This window comes from Pongo abelii, chromosome 3 (genome assembly GCF_028885655.2).
Source record: "Pongo abelii isolate AG06213 chromosome 3, NHGRI_mPonAbe1-v2.0_pri, whole genome shotgun sequence".
NCBI classification, from domain to species: domain Eukaryota; kingdom Metazoa; phylum Chordata; class Mammalia; order Primates; family Hominidae; genus Pongo; species Pongo abelii.
The window spans coordinates 52396929-52420835 of NC_071988.2; the positions used below are offsets into that span (position 1 = coordinate 52396929).

The 23907-nt window shown below is 37.9% G+C and overlaps 1 long non-coding RNA gene across 1 annotated transcript in view; it reads right to left on the minus strand.

Moving 5' to 3' along the window:
- LOC112133091 (uncharacterized) overlaps window positions 1–23907 on the minus strand; it is a 42445-nt gene that overhangs the window by 13930 nt on the left and 4608 nt on the right. The window contains exon 2 of the long non-coding RNA XR_002914758.3: window positions 711–891. This is a non-coding gene — a long non-coding RNA (uncharacterized LOC112133091). The remainder of the gene's footprint in view (window positions 1–710; window positions 892–23907) is intronic.

A 23907-nucleotide genomic window follows, 5' to 3' on the forward strand; every position in this document is an offset into this window, starting at 1 on the left:
TTAGTTACTCCACATGTCCTGTAACACAAACACCAGATTGCGCTGGAGAAATAGCTTACAAAGAAAAATAAGGAAAAAGTCACAGATTATAGTAAACTTTTGGCAAAGAGAATGAAGGAGGCCAAAGAGAATGAAGGAGGCCAAAGAAAAATGCCATTACCAATTGTCAAAAGACACAGGCTGACCTCTTTAACAGCTTCTACTTGTAAGTCTGAGTCCAACACAAAAATAAGATATTTTAAGAATAATAAATAAAGGCCAGGCATGGTGGCTCACACCTGTAACCCCACACTTTGGGAGGCTGAGGTGGACAAATCACTTGAGGCCAGGAGTTCAAGACCAGCTTGGCCAACATGGTGAAACCCTGTCTCTACTAAAAACTCAAAAATTAGCCAGGCGTGGTGCTGTATGCCTGTAGTCCTAGCTACTTGGGTGCCTGAGGCAGGAGAATCACTTGAACCCAGGAGGCACAGGTTGCAGTGAGCCAAGATTGTGTCACTGAACTCCAGCCTGGGTGACAGAGCAAGACTCTGTCTCAATATTAATAATAATACAGAAGTAAATAAGACCAGACCTCATATCTTTAAAAAAATGAGGAATCAGCAAAATACAATATATAATAAGGGGTAAAGCCAATTTTATTAATTTTCTAGGTCTGCTGTAACAAAGTACTACCAACTTGGTGAATTAAAGTAATAGAAATGTATTACCTCTGAGTTCTGGACATCAGAAATATAAAATCAGGGTATTGGTAATGTTCCATGTCTCTCCTCCACCTTCTCATGATGATCTGTAATTTTTGGCATTCATTGGCTTGTAGACTCATCACTCCAATCTCTGCCTTCAACTTCATATAGTGTTCTCTCTGTGTATTCACATGGTCATTTTCTCCTAAGGACAGAATTAATTTTGAACTTGGGGCCTAATCTACTCCAGTATAACCCCATCCTAACTAATTACATCTATTAATACAGTAATCATATTACCAAATAAGGTCACATTCTGAGGTTCTGAAGGTTAGGACTTCAACATACATTTTTTTTTTTCACGGGGGGAATGTCACAATTCAACTCATAAAACCATTCTATAAACTAACTCAGAAATTGTACAGTTATAGATTTAGTAGATATAGATTTAGTTAAAGTTTGGAAACTTTAACATTAATTATTACTATATCATATAAATTTAAAAACGTATGGGAAATATTAAACATATGGGAAACATTAAAAACTTTAGTCAAGTTGAGGAGGATATGCTTAAAGGGTCATGAGTGAACAATTAGATGTAAAAACTCTAATGTGTGAGAAAAAATACAGTGAATTTACTTAATGGTAAATTACCTGTTGCAAAAAAAAGAGAGTGAACTTGAAGACATGACCAAAGAAATTATCTAAAATGAAACATAGAAAATGTCTAAAATTAATATATCATCAGTTTGGAAACAATTTCAAGTGGGAAAACACACACGTTTTTGGAGTCACCAATTTATACAGATGAATTGGGAATAATTACAAAAATATTTTAGAAAATAATAGCCAAACATTCTTAGATGTCAGTGAATCTTTAAAACCACTGTCAGCCATTTTAGCCTGCTATAGTAAAGCACCATAGGCTGAGTGGCTTATAAATCATAGAAATTTATTTCTCACAATTCTAGAGGCTACAAGTCTGAGATCAGGATACCAACATGGTTAGTTTCTAGTGAGGGCACTCTTCCAGTTGTAGATTGCTGACTTTGTAATGTGTCCTCATGTAGTAGAAAGACAGCAAGCTAGCTCTCTAGCTTCTTCTTATGAGACACTCACTCATGTTATTCATGAGAGCTTCACCATCATGACTTCATTACCTCCCAAACACCATCACAATGGGGATTAGATTTCAAAATGTTAATTTTGCTGATACACAAAAATTTAATCTCTAATAACGACTTACCCAAGAAGCTCAATAAACCCAAAAGAAGAAAAAAAAAACATATAGCAATCTACACCAAAGCTTAACAAACAGAAAATCTTAAATGCAAGCAAAGAAAAAAATAAAAAGCACCTTATATGCATTGAAAAAAAGATTTGTTGTTTAAAACAATACAGGTTGGTGTGGTGGCTCATGGCTGTAATCCCAGCACTTTGGGAGGCTGAGGCAGGTGGATCACCTGAGGTCAGGAGTTTGAGACCAGCCGGGCCAACATGGTAAAACCCTATCTCTACTAAAAATACAAAAATTAGTCAGGCATGCTGGCATGCACTTGTAATCCTAGTTACTCAGGAGGCTGAGGCAGGAGAATTGCTTGAACCTGGAAGGCAGAGGTTGCAGTGAGCCAAGATCACCCCACTGCACTCCAGCCTGGGTGACAGAGTGAGAATCCATCCCAAGAAGAAAATAATTAAATAAATGAAAATAAAACAATACAAATAAGATTTCATGTAATGGTAACCACAATGACAAATATAAAAGGTAATATTATATTTTGGGTTTGTAATTCATCCTTTTTTACTATTTCATTTAAAAGATAAATGTGTTAAACACTAATTATAAGTCAATGCTAATGGACAAACATTGTATAAAATGTAATTTATGACAATAACAACATAAAGGGGCATGGAGCTGGATAGAAACAGAGTGAATGTATTCTATTTAAGCTAAATTGGTATCAGTTAAAAATAGACTGGTATAAATTTGGTATGATAACTGCAATCTCCGTGGTAACCACTAAAAAAAAACTTAAAAAACAAAAAAGAAAATAAAAGAGGAGTCAAATGGTACAGTGGAAAAATTCAATCAAACATTTACAAAAGCAGTATTGGAGAGATTCACTGCAATTCCTACCAAAACCCAAATGTCATTTTCAGCAGAAGTAGGAAAAAATATACTAAAATACACATGAAATTTGAAGGGACTCCAAGTAGCCAAAATAATCTTGGAAAAGAAAGCCAAAGTTGGTAAATCTATACTTCTCAATTTCAAAACTTACTGTAAAGCTAGAGTAATCAAAACACTGTGGTAATGACATAAGGATAAACATATCAACAAGTAAAACTGAACTGACAGTCTAGAAATAAACCTAGACAAACTGATTTTTGATAAGGGTACCAAGGCCATTCAGTAAGGAGAGAAATCTTTTCAACAAATGATGTTAAGACAACTGGATTACCACATTAAAAAAAAAAATGTGGTTGGGGCCGGGTGCAGTGGCTCATGCCTGTAATCCCAGCACTTGGGGAGGCCAAAGCGGGTGGATCACGAGGTCAGGAGATCGAGACCATCCTGGCTAACACAGTGAAATCCCGTCTCTACTAAAATAATACAAAAAAATTAGCCGGGCATGGTGGCGGGCGCCTGTAGTCCCAGCTACTCGGGAGGCTGAGGCAGGAGAATGGCATTAACCCAGGAGACGGAGCTTGCAGTGAGCCGAGATCACGCCACTGCACTCCAGCCTGGGTGACAGAGGGAGACTCCATCTCAAAAAAAAAAAAAAAATGTGGTTGGACCACTACCTCACTTGTACACAAAGAATTGACTCAAAATGGATTAATTATTTAAATATATGAGCTAAAACTATAAAACTAATAGAAGAATGTATTAGAATAAACTGTTACCCCCTTATATTTGAGAATGACTTGCCAATTCAGCAACAGAAGCATGAGTAACAAAAGAAAAACGATAAATTAAACTTCATCAAATTAAAAAGCCACTGTGCATCAAAAGACACAATCAAGAAAGTCAACATGAGATAAAATATGTGCAATATATATATCTGATAAGGGTTTAGTATTCAGAATATATGAACAACTCTTACAACTCAACAACAAAAAGGGAAGCAGTTCAAATAAAAAATACAAAGAAATCAAATATACATTACTCCAAAAGAAATATAAAATAAACCATGAGCACATTAAAAGATGTTTATCATCATTGGTCATTAAAAGAACGCAAATCAAAACCACAGTAAGATACTGCTTTACACCTGTTAGCCAAAAAGTGACTAAGATGGGAGTCTCAATCAATAGATGTTTATTGAACTAAAGTTTGAGGATGCACCTGGGAAAAACACATGTCACATTTGTTACCTGTGCTTTTCTATATATGGTTTGTGGAACTCAGTATTTAAAGGGGAAAGAACGAGCAGTATAGAGAAAAGGGAGAGAGAGAAGACAGTGAGGCAAATGGTTACTTTCTAGTAAGGATCTAATAAGTGCTCAGTGAATTTACATTTTACACAAGATAAGGGAAGATGAAAAAAGAAAGTAGAAGAAAAAGTCAATTATGCTTCCATCTCAAGGTACACAGAAGGATGATTTCTGACCCTGCCCTTGTTCTGTATCTGTGAGGATAAGCTCACAATCAACATATAATCAGTTTGAGATTTAACAGAACTCTGACTTAGAGCTGGTTTATAGAGGAATATTTATCCTGGTAGACTTAGGGGCTCACAAGGAATTTATTTGTGAATAACGTGTGAGAGAGGCCATCTGGGGGAGGCATATGACTTTCTATCCCTTTGGGTACCTGGCTTAGGCATAAGGTAAGGCTATGTCATTGTGAAATTACAGCTATCTGGAGAAGGCAGTACTGCATGACTCAATTCCCAAGCTTAACTATCTCCTTGGCATAGTGAGTTTGCAGTCCCAAGATTTTATTCTCTTTCACACATCCCTATGACGAAGGGATATATATATGAAGGGACTATAATAAAGATAAAACTAGAAAAAATAAAAATAAAAAAGTATTGGTGAGGATGTGGAAAAATGGAAACCCTCCTACATTGCTGATGGGAATGTTAAATGATGTAGGCATAGTGGAAAATGTGTTGGCAGTTTTGTAAAAAGTTAAACATTGAATGACCATGTAACTTGGCAATTCCACTTCCAGGTATGTGCAAGAAAGATGAAAACATATGTTCACACAGTAACCTGTACACCACTGTTCACAGCAGCATTACTTATAATAGTTAAAAGGTGGAAAATACCCAAATATCCATCAATGGACAAATGGATTAACACATTGTGGTATATACATACAATGAAATATTATTGTTATAAAAATGAATGACATACTAATACATGCTACAACTTGAGTGAACCTTAAAAATATTATACTAAGGGCAAGAAGGCAGATAGAAAATGTCACATATATGACTCCTTTTATGTGAAATATCTAGAGTAGGCCAATCCATACAGACAGAAAGCTAAATGAGTGGTGGCTACGTGCTAGGGATGTGGTAGTTGGGAGTGATTACTTAATGAATACAGGATTTTTTCTGGAGTGATAATTTTTTTTTATTAGAGGGAAGATGTTGAATAACATTGGGAATGCATTAAATGCCACTGAATTTAATATTTTAAGATAGTTAACTTTCTGTTATATTAATTTCACATAAACTGAAAAACAATCATTTAAAAAAGAATAAAAGAATAGATTTTGCCATATACCATACAGTTATTAAAGACATAATAAAGAATAGGGTAAATGATTTTATGGCAATAAAGTGTACATCTTTGATAAAATTAATAAAACTGTTGAAAAGCACAAGCTGCCAAATGTTATGTAGAAAAAATTAACATTTTATGTTAAGAAATTGAATTCTTAGTAAAAAGAAATTGCTGTGATGAATACTTCTGGCCCAGATAATTTCACAGGTAAATTATATCATTTATTTAAGAAAAAAATAATACCAATTATACATTCTGGAACATAAAATATAAAAAAAACTTCAACTAATTTTTGTAAGAATAGCATTAACATGACATCAAAGTCAAACAAAAGTCTTACAAGTAAATAAAATTAAAGACCGACATTTTTCTCATGGATGTAGATAGATACCAACATTCTAAATACAAGTATTACCAAAAATCCACCTACTTATCAAATGTTGAGGACATCATAAACAAATTCAAATTAATCACAGCAATTTATGATTGGTTTATATATTTAAGAAGTCAAAGTAAATTAAATGATGAAAAACCATGTGTATATCAAACAAATGCAAGAAAATGCATTTGACTAAAATAAATGCCTATTCAAGATACAAACAGTAAAATAACAGGTCAAATTTCTCTGTCTAGTACCGGGTATCCCCACACACATAATAAAACCTGTAGCTTCTATTCAACTGAGGAACATTCAATAATTTCTCCCTATGATTGGGAATAAGGCAAGTATATGTTTTCTCACTGCTTTTATTGAATGTTTTACTTTAGGTTCTAGTCAGTACAATAACGCAGAAAAAAAATAAAATGCATTCAAATTGGAAGGTAAGAAGCTAAACTGACTTTATTCTTAGATGACATATATTTGTAAAAAAAATTCTATGACATTTATGAGAAATACATTAATTTTGAAAGGTCTCAAGATATGCAGTCAATATACAAAAGTCAACCATATTTTTATATAACTTAAAAAATTGAAAACTGAATTCTATTTAAATTAATATTAGTATCACTCACAATAGCATAAACATGGCATGCTTAAATCTAATGTTATATATTTTCAAGATCATTACACTGAACACTACAACACATTGTAGAGAACAAATACAAACGAGTTAAATAAATGGAGTAATGTGCCAAATTTATGGATTTGAAGACTCAAAATTGTCCTCAAGTTAATATATATATTTAAGATAACTTCATCATTTTTTCTCACAAAATCTGACTAATACATGCCATCTTCTACTACTTTTTGGAATGCTTTCTGGATGATTAAAACTTTCTTCTAGAGTTGAGTGTTCCTATCCACATATAAAATTATTGTGTTGTGTCCTATGATCTGACAAGTCTGCCACAGATGTTTGGTCCCAGAAAATCAGTTAGCATCTTAACAGGCTATTCTTGAAGATTTTATTAAGCTAATTATAAAATACATATGGCAATACAATGCACTGAAGGATAGCTAAGTTTTATTAAACATTAAAATTGAGGACTGATACTACCAGATTGCATGATTTACTACAAATCTTCCACAATAAACCTATTGTGGCCCTGACAAAAACATTGGCTTACAGATCAATGGAACAAAATGAAATATTGAGAAACAGATGTATATATTATCAATTGATTTTCATTAAAAATTTGAAGATAATTTAGTGAGGATGTGATATAGGAAAACTTCTAAAATGGAGCCCAATAAACTCTATATTTTATATTCCCAAACCTGTGTAATTCACTTACCTTAAACAGGGGATGAACTGAGTGACTTGCTTCTAACCAACAGACTATGACAAAGTCAATGGGTGTCATTTCCAAGATTAGATTATAGGTGTTACAGTTCTGTTAGAACTTACCTAGGTTTTCCAGTTTTCACTGAAACCTCTTGCCCTCTCAAGGGGGAGAAAACAAAAAGCTTTCAATTTGTCTTGACTCCTTTACTGGCTTTAATAAGGAAAGCTGCCATGTTGTGGGCTGCCCCATGGAGACCGCCACATGACAAGCTATTGAGAATGAACTCTAACTTTATTCTTAGATAAAGCCAGTAACAAACAGAGCCATTGTTACAAGATCTCTAGGGCGTCGATTTTTCTGTCTTGAAACCTCTGTGTCTGCTGCACCTTTGCCCAAGTTCTTGTCCTCCATCCAAGAAGAACAATGTCCTGCATCCAGGAAGAATGAGGTAGCAGGCAAGTGAAGGGTGAAAAAGAAGAAGAAGAGTGAAGGGTGATGAAGAAGAAATGTTTTATTTAGTGTCAGAACAGCCCAGAGGAGTGGGTAGCTCCTCTCTGAAGGCAGGTAGCCCCATCTAGTATTCAGTTCTCAGCAGAGAGGAGAACCTGGAGAGGGTAGCTCCTCTCTGCAAGTCATTCCAAAGTCTCTGCAGGTCTCTTAAGCTCTCAATAGAGAGCATAGCACCTCTCTTCCGGCAGGTTGTCTCTGCAGCTCTCAGCAGAGAAGGTACTCCTCTTTGCAGCTTTCATTGTCCCATTGTCTACAGCTATCAGCAGAAAGGGTACTCCATGCTGCCATGGACTGGCTGGAAGAAGAAATGAGAGTTCCCATTCTGGTCTGCGGGACTGGCAGCTTGGCCTGGATCATTCAGGTCCTCCCTGGCTCACAGGTGGGGCCTTACTGGGCACCCGCCTCCTTCACTCAGGAATCAATCTGCCTCCAGCTGCCATTCATGACCCCCAGGCTTGGCCCCATCTCCCTCTTGGAGATTAGAGTAGGCACTGGGAATGGAGAGAGGTTAGGCCAACACCCCCGAGCCTGCAGGGATTAGCATCCTTCCTGGGGCACCCAAGGGTGCAGGCTGCAGAGACACCCAGCCACTGCCATCACCATGCACCATCATTACAGCAAATCTTGAGCCATGGAATTCTCACGCAGTCACATAAGAGAGCTTGGGAGTTGCTTGAAGTGTTCAAATAAGACCCATTTTTTTTCTTTTTTGAGACGGGATGTCACTCTGTTGCCCAGGCTGGAGTGTGGTAACTTGATCATAGCCCACTGCAACCTCAAATTCCTGGGTTCAAGCAATCATCCTGCCTCAGCCTTCAGATTAACTGGGACTAGGGGTGCAAGGCACCACTACTGGCTAATTTTGTTTTTTAGTAGAGACATTCTTGCTATATTGCTCAGGTAGGTCTCGAACTCCTGGCCTCAAGCCATCCTCCCACCTTCCTAGTTGCTGGGATTGTAGGTGTGAGGCACCAACAACACCTGGTTTGGGCCAACATCTTAACTGACATTTTGTAGAGAGCCTGAAGCAGAGAATTTAGCTAAGTTATGCCCTGACCCCTTATCCACAGAAACTATTAGATAATAAATGTGTGTTCTTTTAAGCTGTTTGCAATTCTGAGTAGCCAACTTCTTCAGCTTCAAATCTAGAACATATGAGGCAAAAAGAAAACCCAAAGATCTCATCTCCATGTCCTTTCTAAGAACCTAAGATCATTAACCAGTCTGTCTTCTCTCCTGCTATAATCTTCTCAGGTTTGTTTCATATTTAATATCTAGGGTTTCTAGGTGTGCTTATTGTGGAAAAGCACAAGAAAAAGTGAATCCATTGCTACAGAGTTGGCAAGAAATGAATGATGGGTTCTGAACAGAAATATAATTATAATTAAGCAATAAACAGGTTGCTCTTTGACCTACTTCTCTGTTGCTAAAAGTGACACAGCACAAAATACTGACCATTTGCATCCCCGTTTTTCCTATAGGTAGAATTTCTGACATTAGGGTGATAAGTATGTTTAAGAATTTATTTCCATCCCCATTGTCCAAATACACAAGATCTCTGACATTAAAATCATAAGACTTTTATTTAATAATCGCTTAAGATATTTTTCAGATCCCAAATTCCAGCAACCGCTTTGAAGACAATTATAGAGGAACGGGATCAGAATTAGAATGCAGCTTCTTCATTTCCCTCTCCCGTGATTTCCCCATACACTCTTAGACCAACTGAAGATCTCCACACTTTGGTCCACTCTAAAACCCTTAAAAACTCAAGGCCCAAATTCTTCAGGGAGATACATTTGAGTTTTTCTCTCATCTCCTTTTTAGGTGATCCAATAATTAAACCTCTTTCTCTATTACAACCTGGTGTCTCTGAATATTGACTTGCTATGTATATTGACCAATGAGCCTATTATGGTTACAATAGTGCATGTAATCCACCTTCTAGAAGCAGAAATATGTATTTTTCTGTGATAGATAAAATTATAAGTCCAAATAAATATTTGATCACATTGACCCCTGTCCTCATTAGAGCTTGTTTCTAAATTCATAATAAATTTTAGATAACTGTTATATAATATTTAAAACTCATATCTGTTGAATTTCAACTGTAACATGATTAAACACTACAGGTATAATAAAAAGCAGATATAGATTTTGGCATTACACCTACTTAATGTATATATTCTTACCAGCTTTAGATTTTATCTGAAAATTGGAAGTAATTAAAAGAAACTTAGAGATAGTTTTGAATCTGGAAGTATTATAGAATAAAGGAATAGAATAAGTAAACCTAGTTTGAGTTAAAATACTGCCTTGATTTTTCCTATTCTGTGACCCTGAAAAAATTATTCAATTTTATTTCTTCATCTCTAAAAAAAAGTGGTGAGATTTGCCATAGTAACCTCGTTGTGTTATTTTATCTACAAATTTTAAACATTATGTAAAACATTATTCATTTATACTAATCATTATAATGTTTCCTTTTAAAATCCTAAATTCCTGAGTCTATATTGGTCTAAGTTGACTGACTGATAATTTTTAGAAAGAAGAACATAATGCACATGCAATCTATCTGGACAATAGAATATAATTTTGTGGACATAAAATATACCTGATGATAATAACATAAATTACGAGATTCAAAAGTTTAAAACATCTCAAGCAGGATAAAAACAAAACCAAAGCTAGGCACTAAATAAAGAAATAGCTGCAACATTATTTTTAAAACAAATTAGGAGTTTAGCATCCAACATATACAACTAAGCTCCTAGCAAACTGACTCTCCTGCAGAAATGAATTTTAAACCCGGCATATAACACAAATAAAAACCAAAATCTACTCACATGCTTTTGTTGGCGCTAAGGAAACAATACCCCAAAATATGGTGCTTTGGCAAGTTAAGTGCTTTGAACTAAAAGAGATTAGAAGGCCTTGGGGAGGAAACCAACGGCCAATGACTTAGTCAGTCATGCCATTGTAGTAGAATGTTCATAAAACCCTAAATGAAGGGGTTCAAGAGTTTGTGAGTTGACGAAAACAAATATAACCACAAGCCAGGAAGGAGACATACCCTACATCTGTGGGGACAGAGCTCCTGTGTTTAGGTCCCTTCCAGACCTTGCCTTATGTACCTCTTTGTCTGGTTGTGTTCATCTTATTCTTTTGATAAACTGAGCTCTGCAGGATGGCTGACTAGATGCAGACAGGAGGAACATCTACTATCAAGGGACTGGGACATAGGGAAGTTTGGCACACTCCTAGCAGACTTTCAGAACGAAGTCATTGAGAATGGACAGATGAAAGACACAGAGGCTGGGCTTTAGGCGCTGGAGGCGTGGAACCCAGAATGGGACTACCACCCACTAGGGCTCTGGACCCCCAGCCACTCCTGCAGAAGGGGTAAGTTAAACAGGCAAGGAGTAATCCGCTGTTGCCACATGCCTCTGGAATCCCAGTGTGAGGAGCCCACTTGCCCGTCATGGACACTTGAGTTGCCAGGGAGTGCTGCTTAGAGAAGCAGTAGGGGCAAAAACTCCAGCCAATGGAGAGCCCAAAGGTTTTGGTGTGGGCGCATCTGTAGTGGAAGACAGCCAGGGACCTCATCTCCCTAGGTTTACCTCGCTCCCATAGGAGATTTAGCCCTAGGGGAACTGTCTGACCTGACCTATGCAGGGTAGTCTTGCCCATGAGATGGGGCCTGTCCGATATGAGCACCCCTAGATCTGCTGGTCTCTCCCAGGGGCCCAACTTGACCATACCTGCTTGCAGTGCAACCCCCAGGTACCTCCTTGTGGGCCCACATTATAGCTCCTGTGCTGGTGGACTATGACTGACCGGCAGAGTGCTCCAGCAGAGTAGCCCTGCAAACATGCACCTCACCACACTGCAGCCTCCCCCATCCAACATTGCCTGCATGTGTACCTGCCCACGGCTACCCACAAAATCGCTTTGCTGGCGCAGGTGTGCATGGACGAACCTTGCCTTCCCTTCCCCAGCAGCGCACCTGTGCGTGTGCACTCTGCAATGCCACTGCTGCCTGTGTGAGTGCATCGTGCACCCCTTCCACACTGCCATTCTCATAGAAACGTTGGTGGACACAGAGCCCACCAGCCCCACCCCCACCAGCACCCTAACCCTGTGCCAACACTGCCACCAGTGTGAAACTAGGTATGGAGAACAGCGGGCACGACCTTGCCCTGAGGAGCCATTGCTGCCCACGTGAATATGCACAAAGTGCCCGGGCAGTCCTGCGCGCACCATTGCCCCACTCCTGTGCTAAGGCCACTAGTAGGGCAAACATACACACACAGTCACCGACGAAGTCCCTGCCCTGCCAGCCATGGTGCCACTGCCTCTGCTGCAAATGCATGCATGGAGGCTGGCATCTTGGCAACTGCTAGCACCCTGACACAGCCAATAAGCATGCACCCCGCCACACTGCCACTACCACTGCTGTTGGCACTTGTGAAGGAGGCTAGATCCCTCTGCCACCGCCCTATGAATTGCTTTGGCTGGCACTACCCATCATATTATTGTGACCAGCGGTCTGGGAGCACCTAAGATCCTCTAGCACAGCAGGTTCTTAACCTCAAGGAGCGGGATAACAAAGCCAAGTCCCTAGAGTAGTTTCCCAGAGTTCGAACACACAGTGCCGGAGTCCTGAGCTCAGTCTTGGCCCCCTAAATCTTCCAGACACAAAACCAATTGACAAACCCATCTTACACCACAATAAAACACCCAAGGTCATCAAACAGGATGAAAAAACAATAACAAAACAAAACAAAACAAAAACCCACCCAAAGGACGGCAATTTCAAAGACTGAAGGAACTCAGCCCACAAAGTTGAGAAGAAACCAGCACAAGAACTCTGAGAACTCAAAAAGCCAGAATGCCCTTTTTTCCCTTTGAACATCTGCACTAGTTATCCAGCAAAGGTTCTTAAACTGGCTGAGATGGCTGAAATGACAGAAATTGAATTCAGAATGTGGGTAGGAATGAAGATTATCAAGATTCAGTAGAACGTTGAAACCCAATCTAAGAAAGCTAAGAATCACAATAAAATGATACAGGAGCAATCCTAACTTCAAGAAAAAAAGACTTTAAGCCAACAAAGATCAAAAAAGACAAAGAGAACATTACATATGGTAGAAGATTCAGTTCAGCAAGAAGGCCTAACTATCTTAAATATATATGCACCCAGTACAGGAGCACCAGATTCATAAAGTGAGTTCTTAGAGACTTTCAAAGAGACTTAGACCTCCGCGCAATGTTAGTGGGAGTTGTCAAAAACTTACTAACAGTAATAGACAGACCATTGAGGCAGAAAATTAGCAAAGATATTCAGGACCTGAACTCAGGCCTGGACCAAATGGCCCTGATAGTCATCTACAGAACTCTCCACCAAAAAACAACAGAATATACATACTTCTCATTGCCACGTGGCACACACTTTAAAACCAAGCACACAATTGACATAAAATGATCCTAAGCAAATGTAAAAAAAGAAAAACAAAATCATACCAACCACAGTCTCAGACCACAGTGCAACAAAAATAGAACTCAAAATGAAGAAAATTGCTAGAAACCATATAATTTCCTAGAAATTAAACAACCTGCTCCTGATTTACTTTTGGGTAAATAATGAAATTAAGGCAGAAATAAAGAATTTATCTGAAACTAATGAGAACCAAAATACAGCACACAGCTAAGGCAGTGTTAAGAAGAAAATTTATATGCACTAAATGGCCAAATCAAAAAGAAAGACTTCAAATTAATAACCTAACATTACAACTAAAAGATCTGAATAATCAAGTGTAAACCAACCCCAAATCTACTAGAAGAGAAGAAATAATCAAAATAAGAGCAGAACTGAAGGAGACTGAGATATGAAAAGCCATTCAAAAGATTAGCAAATACAGGAGATTCTTTTTTAAAAATAAACAAACAAAAAACGACAAGTAAGATAGATAGATTGCTTGCTAGACTAATGAAGAGAAAAAGAGAAAAGATGCAAAGAAATACAACTAGAAATGACAAAAGGGATATTACCACTGACCACACAAAAATACAAGAAAAAAAAAGAGACTACTATGAACACGTCTATGAACACAAACTAGCAAACTAGAAAATCTAGAAGAAATGGATGAATTCCTGGACACATACACCCTCCCAAGTCTTAACCAGTAAGGAATTGAATTCCTGAATGAGCAATAATGATCTTGGAAATTAAAATAGTAATAAATAGCCTACCAACCAAAAAAAAGCAAAGGACCAGACAGATTCTCAGTCGAATTCTACCAGTTGTACAAAAAGGCTGGTACCATTTCTACTGAAGCTATTTTGAAAATTCCAGAGCATGGAGTTTTCGCTAACTCATTCGATGAGTCCAGCATCATCCGGCTACAAAAACCTGGCTGATTCACAACTAAAAAAGGCAACTTTAGGCCAATATCCTTGATAAACATTGATGCAAAAATCCTCAACAAACTACTGGCAAATCAAATCCAACAGCACATCAAAAAGCTAATCCACCATTATCAAGTAGACCTATCCCTGGGATACAAGCCTGGTTCAACATACCAAATCAACAAATGTGATTCATCACATAAACAAAACTGAAGACAAAAACCACCCATTTATCTCAATAGATTCAATAAAATTCAACATCCATTCATGTTAAAAACTCTCAATAAACTAGGTATAGAAGTAACATACCTCACTATAATAAGAGCCATATATGTCAAACCCATTGCCAACATCATACTGAATGTGAAAAAGCTAAAAGCATTCCTCTTCAAAACTGGTATAACACAAGGATACCCTCTCTCACCCCTCCTATTCAACACAGTGTTGGAAACCTTGGCCAGAGCAATCAGGTAAGAGAAAAAAATAAAGGGCATCCAAATAGGAAGATAATAATTCAATCTATCCCTCTTTACAGATGACATAATTGTATATCTAGAAAACCCCAGAGTCTTGGTCCAAAAGCTCCTTTACCTGATAAACAGCATCAGGAAAAGTTTTAGGATACAAAATCAAGGTACAAAAATCACTGACATTATTTTACATTAACAAAAATTAAGCCAAGAGCCAAATCAGGAATGCAAACCCATTCACAATTGCCACAAAAAGAATAAAGTACCTAGGAATACAGTAACCAGGGAGGTGAAAGATCTCTACAATGTGAATTACAAAATACTGCTGAAAGAAATCAAAAATGATACAAATAAATGAAAAATCATAATAAAAAATAGGAAAAATCATTTCATGCTCATCAGTAGGGAAAATCAATCTCACTAAAATGCCCATATTTCTCAAAGCAATTAAAGATTCAATGTTATTCCCACTAAACTAACAATGGAATTCTTCACATAACTAGAAAAATTATTTCAAAATTCATATTGAACCAAAAAAAAAGAGCTGGAATAGTAAGGCAATCCTAAACAACAAAAACAAAACTGGAGGCATTACACTACCCATCTTCAAACTATACTAGAGGGCTACAATATCCCAAATAGCATGGTACTGGTACAAAAACAGACATATAGACCAATAAAACAGAACAGAGAGCCCAGAAATAAGGCCACACACCTACAACCATCTGATCTTTGACAAAGCTGACAAAAAAAACAATGGGAAAAGGACCCCCTATTTAATAAATAGTGCTGGGATAACTGGCTAGCCATAAGAAGAATATTAAAACTGGACTCCTTCCTTAAAACATTTACAAAAATTAACTCAAGATAGATTAAGACTTAAATGTAAAATCCAAAACTATAAAATCCCTGGAAGACAAGATAGACTATACAATTCTGGACACAGGAACTGGCAAAGATTTCATTACAAAAGTAATCACAACAAAAGGGAAAATTGGCAAGTGGGATCTAATTAAACTAAAGAGCTTCTGCACAGCAAAATAAACTATCGACAGATTGAAATGACAACCTACAAAATGGAAGAAAATATTTGCCAATTATTCATTTGACAAAGTCTAACATCCAGCATCTATAAGGAACTTAAATTTACAAGAAAAAAGCAAACAACCCCATTAAAAGTGGGCAAAGGACATGAACAGCTACTTTTCAAAAGAGTACATACATGTGACCAGCGAGCATATGCAAAAAAGCTCAATATCACTAATCATTAGAGAAATGAAAATCAAAACCACAGTGAGATACCATCTCACATCAGTTAGAAAGGCTGCTATTAAAAAGTCCAAAAATAACAGATGCTCTGAGGTTGCAAAGAAAAGGAAATTCCTATATAGTGTTGGTGGGAGTGTAAATTAGTTCAACCACTGTGGAAAGCAGTGTGGTGATTCCTGGAAGAGCTCAAAACAGAACTGTCATTTGACCTAGCGGTCACATTACTGAGTACATACCCAAAGGAATATAAATTGTTGTATCATAAAGGAGCCAAATGATAAGACAACATGAACACATGGAGGGGAACAACAGACACCTGAGGGTGAAGGGTGGGAGGAGGAAAAGAAGCAGGAAACATAACAATTGGACACTAGGCTTAGCACCTGAGTGATGAAATAATCCATACAACAAACCCTGTGACAAGAGTTTACCTGTATAACATACCTGCACATGTCCCTTGTACCTAAAATAAAAGTTAAAGAAAAAAAAAAAAAAGACCTTGGAAGCAGTGTCAGAAGCAACGTTTCTCTCTGGACTTCTGTCTTCCTCTTTCCCTTTCTTGCCCCCCAACAAAGACAAGCTATAGAAAATAGAATTCTTTTCCCTCTGGGCAGGGATAGAAACTAGGACATTTCTCCTTCAAAGCTGTCCATAAAACCTTCCCCTATCTTTCTATGTAAGTGCTGAGTGTAAATAAACTATCTGACCTACCTTGTCAAATAGTAGGTCATAAAACCCTTATTCTAGAAGGGATCCCACTCAAGGTTTCAGAAGGATTGCCACACAAAACAGCCAAAAAAAATCGAAAAAGACATGTCTTGTTGGATTTCCCTCTTCCTTTATTACTATTAGATCATATCCATTTTGTACAATTACATTTCTACCTTACTGTCTATTCTTTGTGTAACATAAAAACAAAAATTGATAGTTCCTTGAGTCTTTAGGTTTTCATTTCTCAAGTCTTCTATGTCATGTGACACTTTTTAAAAATCAATTTGTCTTACTTTTCTCTCATTAATTTTTCTTTTGATATAGTAGTGGTGGCCATGACCCTTACGATGGGGAGGAAAGATATCACACCTCTTCTGCTCCTATATTCTGGAGTATAAAACAATGCAGATATGTTTTTGCATGTCAGCTGCCATTTGGAAGAGAAGAGTAACAACGTGAGTGTCTTTTTGTTGCCATGGCTTTTGGCCGGAAGGAAACTCACACCTCACTCTGTGTAGGATATTGGCAAGTTTGAAAGAAAGAGAACTCACAGTCTTTCTGGTGTGATGAACTAGAAAGCAGAGTACAGTATATTGCAGCCAAGGAAAAGTGTGAAGTGAATTTTAGAAGAAAGAAAACCAGAGAGAAAATGCCGATATCCTATATATAAAATGTCCAAATATCTGGAGAATACCTGAAGCATGTGTTAAAATGCAAGCAACCAAATTATAAATGAAGACAATGAAATCAGATGTCAGCAGTTTTCCAAAAGATGGAGTTTAAATTTCAAATTTAACCAATTTCCTGTCAAATATTCCAACATCCTTAAAAGAAACCTAACAGAATCCTTACTATCCACACTATGACTACATTCAAATATAAATCAGAATAACTCAACATATAAAGAACCAGAGAAATGAGACCCATTCTCAAAAATAAATGACAATTAATAAAGACTGGCCCAGATTTTGATATCACCAGTGAAGGGTTTTAAAAGACCTATAATCATTATGCTCATTAATATGAAAGAAAAATTTTTGTAACAAATAGAGTGATATGTAATATTAAAAGAGATTTTGAAACCTGAAGAAATAAGCAAATGACAATTCCCCAAGTCAATAAATACAATTTCAAAAATTAAGTTTCACTGATTGTTGTGGACAAAGGAAAGAATCAACAAAATTGAAATAGATTAATACAACTAATTCAATATAAATAATAGAGAAAAAAACACTAAAAAATATTAGCCCAAGATTAGGTACCCTTGATAAAATATTAAAACACCTTAAATATCTGTTATTGTAGTAGCAGAAAAAAATAGAGTAGACAAATGGAGTAGGAAAAATAGTATTTGATGAAATAGATAAAAAATTTTCCAATTTGGTGAAATATATAAATTTAGTAAGTAAAATACTTAATGGATCCCAAATAAGATAAATGTTTAAACAATTAATAATACTATAGACAAGTTACTACAAACCAAAAATAACATGAAAAATCCTGAATGAAGCCAGGGTAACATGACAGGACAATATGTGACTTCTCAAAAAAACCTATGGAGGCTGAAAGACAGTGGAATAATATCTTTAAAATGCTGTGAGAAATAAATTAAAAATATTTGTCAGTTCAGAAATATTATATCTTGTACAAATATCTTGTAAGTGAACTAAACACATTTTTAGATAAAAGTACTGATAAATTTATTGCCAGCAGAATATAATATACAGAATACTACAGCAGAATAAATATACTAAAAGTAACTTAGACTGAAGGAAAATGATACCAAGCAATTTTGGAGAAGAAATAAAGAGCACTAAGACTTGGATAAATGTAAAACATTGTGTTTTCTTATTATCTCTAAAATATATATCATGTTTTAAAGCAATATGATACAATTGTCTTGTAGGCTTTAAAATATAATGCATATTGTCATTATATCTTTGAGACTGAAAAATATCCTCACATGCTGCAATGTTTCTACATTTTACCCACAGTGGTACAATATTAAACATAAGTAAAATGTTACAAGAATAGGTACAAATATTTGCAGTAATAATTGCTATTGGGTTGAATGAGTTAGATTATTTTATATGTATACATATACACACATAAAATCAGAGAATTTGGAACAAATAAGTTAATTGATGAAACATCAAATGCAGGTGCGACAAATGGAAAACTGTGTCTAAGATAGGTATTCAATAAGAATACCCACTAAAAGAAAACTATTCATGAAGAGAACTGCCAGGATGACAGACCACCTAAATTAGCCAGAAAGTTTGCATAAAAATCCTGGATTTCAGTGTACTAACTATAAAGATATCAGGATACCTCATCAAATTAAAACAAGTTAATTCAAAAAACTTACTTCAAGGATATCAAGAAAGAATGTAGAAGTCTAGCTCATAGGCATTATTGTACTGATATTAAAGATCCTTGTAAATGAAATTGCTTGACATATTTTATGACTTGTCTACTGTCTATAGATTCAACCTACTAAGAGCATATTAACTTTATAATGAATAAATAAATGCCACAATTAGGTATGAATCTTTGTGAAAAATAAATATGTAAAATAAAAACATATAGGAATGCTTCCAATAATCACAGAACAGATACATATAAGTATATATGGAGAGGTGTGTTTATATAGATAGAAGCATGTATATATATGTGTGTGTATGTCATGTATGTATGCATATAGTTACATATATTTTAATATATTACATATAGCTTATATAATATATTACATATATTTGTAAGCAAATTCTTATGAATATAGTATATATAAGTGAGAAAAGAAAACTGGCTCAGATTAGTCTGAACTCTGTGAGGTACCCAGGACCAGAGAGACATGAGTATGACACCTCAGTCATTCCTCTCCATACCCATGCCATACCCATGCCTGGGGGCGATTATTTAAAATCATTACATTCCTGACTAGCTGCCTCACCAATTACCTTCATCTTTCTGGAATTGATGATACAAATAACTATGTATAATCAATCAATAACATATTATTTTACCAAAAATTTTTGGTGAACAACTTAGAAATTTTCATGCGTGTCCATGTGAAGAGACCACCAAACAGGCTTTGTGTGACAAATAAAAGCTTTTAATCACCTGGGTGCAGGAAGGCTGATTCCGAAAAGAGAGTCAGTGAAGGGAGATAAGGGTGGGGCCATTTTATAAGATTTGGGCAGGTAAAGGAAAATTACAGTCAAAGGGGGTTTGTTCTCTGGTGGGCAGGAGTGGGGGTCACAAGGAGCTCAGTGGGGGAGGTTTTGAGCCAGCATGAGTCAGGAAGAGGACTTTCACAAGGTAATGTCATCACTTAAGGCAAGGACTGGCCATTTTCACTTCTTTTGTGGTGGAATATCACCAGTTAAGGCAAGGACTGGCCATTTACACTTTTGTGGTGGAATGTCATCAGTTAAGGTGGGGCAGGGCACATTCACTTCTTTTGTGATTCTTCAGTTACTTCAGGCCATCTGGGCATATACCTGAAAGTCACAGGGGATGGATGGCTTGGCTTGGGCTCAGAGGCCTGACATTTCTGCCTTTTTATATTAATAAGAAAAGTAAAACAAAACAGTGTTGAAGTGTTGGGGTGGCAAAAATTTTTTGGGGGGTGGTATGGAGAGAGAGAATGGGTGATGTTTCTCAGGGCTGCTTCAAGTGGGATTAGGGGTGGTGTGGGAACCTAGAGTGGGAGAGATTAAGCTGAAGGGAGATCTTGTGGTAAGGGGTGATATTGTGGGGTTGTTGGAAGAAACATTTGTCATATAGAATGATTGGTGATGGCCTGGATACCATTTTGGATGAATTGAGAAACTAAATGGAAGATACAAGGTCCGAATAAAAGAAGGAGAAAAATGGGTATTAAAGGACTAAGAATTGGGAGGACACAGGACATCCAATTAGAGAGTGCCCAAGGGGATTCAGCATAATTACTTGTTTGGTTGGCAAGTTTTTGGGCTCTATCCTTGAGTTTTTTTATGTTGTCATACACCAAGCCAGATTGATTTAGATAAAAACAATACTCTTCATTTAAGAATATACAGAGTCCTCCTTTTTCAGCAGTGAGTAAGTCAAGGCCTCGGCAGCTTTGGAGGACAACTGCAGCTAAAGAGTCAACTTGGGCCTGCAGGACTGATAAAGTTTGTGATATGTCTGTGATGCTAGCAGAGAAGTCATTAGACAGGCTACAGAAGGTCGTGACAGAGGTTGAAATGCCTGCTATTCCAGTACTGAGAGCAATAGTGGAGGCAGAAAGTCCTAAACTGACCATCAAGGGAATTAGTGGAATAACTCTTTTTTGTCATGTCAGTGTCATGAGGGGAACAGGGAGCTCTTCAGTCCCATTTGCAAATTGAATTTTGGGGGTAAGGAAAACTAGTGTGCCTGTGCCTCTCCAATTAACAGGTAGACACATGTAGGTAGAGGATCCACAGAGGAAGAAGAGACCTTGTGTGAGGCAAAACTGGAGATGTAAAGTAAAAAGGTGAGAAGGAGTGATGAAAGGGGTGTCTTGTACCCAGACTCCTAGGGATCCAGCTAGGGCGGCAGCTGTCAGAGGTTGTAATGGGGACTGATGGGGTAACTGCGTAGAGGAGGAGGTTCAATTTTCATGGTGTATGAGAAAAGTTGAGTATCCATGAGCAACCTTTCACTGTTATTTTTGGGGCTGGGTATAAGTAAACAAGAAGAGGGCCTGGGAGAAGAGTCTGACAAGCAAGGGGAAGGTAGCCAAGGATGGAGTGAAATACAGGGTAAGTGTCTTCCTAAGCAATAGTTACTGCTAACGTTTCTAAGTTTGTCCGTATTGATAGAGGGCTTGTCTGTAACATGGAGCTGGAAGGCTCCAATTATTTCAGTGATGTGTGTAGTTGGGCTTTGGAGATGAAGAGTAAAGGAACATCAAGAAGGAGAAATATTACCTAGGGGAATTCCAGTGGGTCTTTGCTGAGAGATACATAAAGGAGCGGCCATAGGAATAGTAGTTTGTGTTGTGAGAGGTCCAAATATGGGGGGAGTAGAGTTGATATAAGGAGAAAGGTTTTTTAAATAAATGCAGAGGAGGGCGGCAGCTTGCTGTTGTGAAATGTCTGGGGAAGTCTTGCTGGACCTGTCTAGAAAGTAAATGAGTTCTTTAGGAGGGTAAAGGTGAGGGCTGTTAAAGGAAGTTTGGAGGTGTAAGGAGACAGGAGATGTTGCCCAGTCTGTCTGTAAGGTGGGGACAGCGATGTAGGCATTGGAAGAAAGGGAAATACAAAGCCAGCAGTTGTTCACTAAGGAGGGATTAGAAGCAGCTAGGAGAGAATGGGTAAGGTTGATAGTGTGGTGGAGATAGCTGGGGAGAGGCAAAGGGTGGCATAAGAATGGGAATGAGATAAGAGTGAGTATAAAAGTAAAGAATAGAACTTCATCAGGGTGGAAGTATTGGAGGGTGCCTTGCCAGCAAAGATCATCTACCCACTCTAAGAGGGAATTAAGAGTGGCAGTTTGGGGATAGCACCAAGAGATATCAGCTATGATGGCCTGAAGAAACGGTGCAAACCATCAGTGTAAACAAGAGTAGGGCATTTATAAGTAGTTGAGAACAGAGAATAGGAGTATGACTAGACAGAAAATAGTAGGGATGACAAGTTTTTTGGGGCTCAGCCTAAGTGGTGGGGTGACTTTGTAAAGCCCTGTTGCAAAAAGTAGGGTAAGGATGAACAGACCTAATAGAATGAAGGGATGTATTAGGCTTATAAGGGTTATTACTGTTCTTCAGAAATACGAGTGTGTTTAAGGGAAGTAGGGGAGAGTACTTGCAACTTCCAGGAGGAAGAGGAGGGAATAGGCTGGCTGTCTGATGGACACAGCTTTATTCTGAAATGGTGAACCCAGTGGGGAGGATCCTGCAGGTGGACGGCAATCGGGGTACTATAGATGACTAAGTAGGGTCCGGTCCATCAAGGTTGTAGAGTTTGAGGGGTCAGATTCTTAACAAGAACTGATTATCTAGCTAGGGTGTCTTCATATGGCTGGGGATGTGGAGTAGGCAAGAGAAGATTAGCAGCCTGGTGAATTTCCTGTCTAGCCTGTTGGAGGACAGGAAGATAGTCGCCTAGAGGGCTGGTGTCTGGGATGAGGTTGGGGCCAAGCAAGAAAGTGTGTCCATATAAAAGTTCAAATGGACTGTGCCCTGTAACATCTCAAGGACAGGCTCTAATTCTGAGAAGGGCAAGGGTAAAAGTACTGTCCAATCCTTTTTAAGTTGGAGGTTGAGCTTGGTGAGGTGTGTCTTTAAAAGATCATTAGTCCGTTCTACTTTTCCTGAAGGTTGAGGATGGTAAGGTATATGAAGGTTCCACTGAATACCAAGAGCCTGAGAAACTGCTTGGGTGATTTGACTAGTAAAGGCTGGTCCGTTATTAGACTGTATAGAGGTGGGAAGGTGAAACTGAGAAATTATGTCGACAGAAGGGAAGAAATGACCATGGTGGACTTCTCAGACCCTGTGGGAAAGGCCTCTACCCATCCAGTGAAAGTGTCTACCCAGACTAAGAGATATTTTAGTTTTCTGACTCGAGGCATATGAGTGAGTCAATTTGCCAGTCCTGGGCAGGGGCAAATCCCCAAGCTTGATGTGTAGGAAAGGGAGGAGGCCTGAATAATCCCTGAGGGGTAGTAGAATAGCAGATGGAACACTGAGAAGTGATCTTGAGGATAGATTTCCATGATGGAAAGGAAATGAGAGGTTCTAAGAGACGGGCTAGCAGCTTGTAACCTACATGGAAGAGGTTATGAAATGACAACAAAATAGAATGGGCCTGTGAGGCTGGAAGGTGATATTTTCCTTGGTCTAAGAACCATTTGCCTTGTGTGGGAAGAGATTGATAGGTGGAAGTTTCAGCAGGGGAGTATGTGGTAGTGACCGATGTGAAGGAGAAAAACCGGCAATGAGGGACAGAAGTTGGAGAGCTAGCTGCTTGTCTAGCCACCTTATCAGCATAAGCATTGCCTAGAGCAATGGGATCTGACACCGTTTGATGCCCCTTGCAGTGAATGACCCCAGCTTCCTTTGGAAGTAAAGTGGTCTTGAGCAGAGTTTTTATTAAAGAGGCATTAATGATGGAGGACACTTGTGTAGTGAGGAAAACTCTTTCAGCCCATATGACGGCATGGTGGTGCAGAATGTGAAAGGCATATTTAGAATCAGTATAGATATTGACGCGTAGTCCTTTTGCAAGAGTGAGGGCTTGAGTTAAGGCAGCTAGTTCAGCTTGCTGAGAGGTAGTGGAGAGGGGCAGAGCAGTAGCCTCAATGATAGACGTGGAAGATACTAAAGCATAGCCTGCCTTTGCTGGTGAGTGGTGATTAGGCCTGGTGGAACT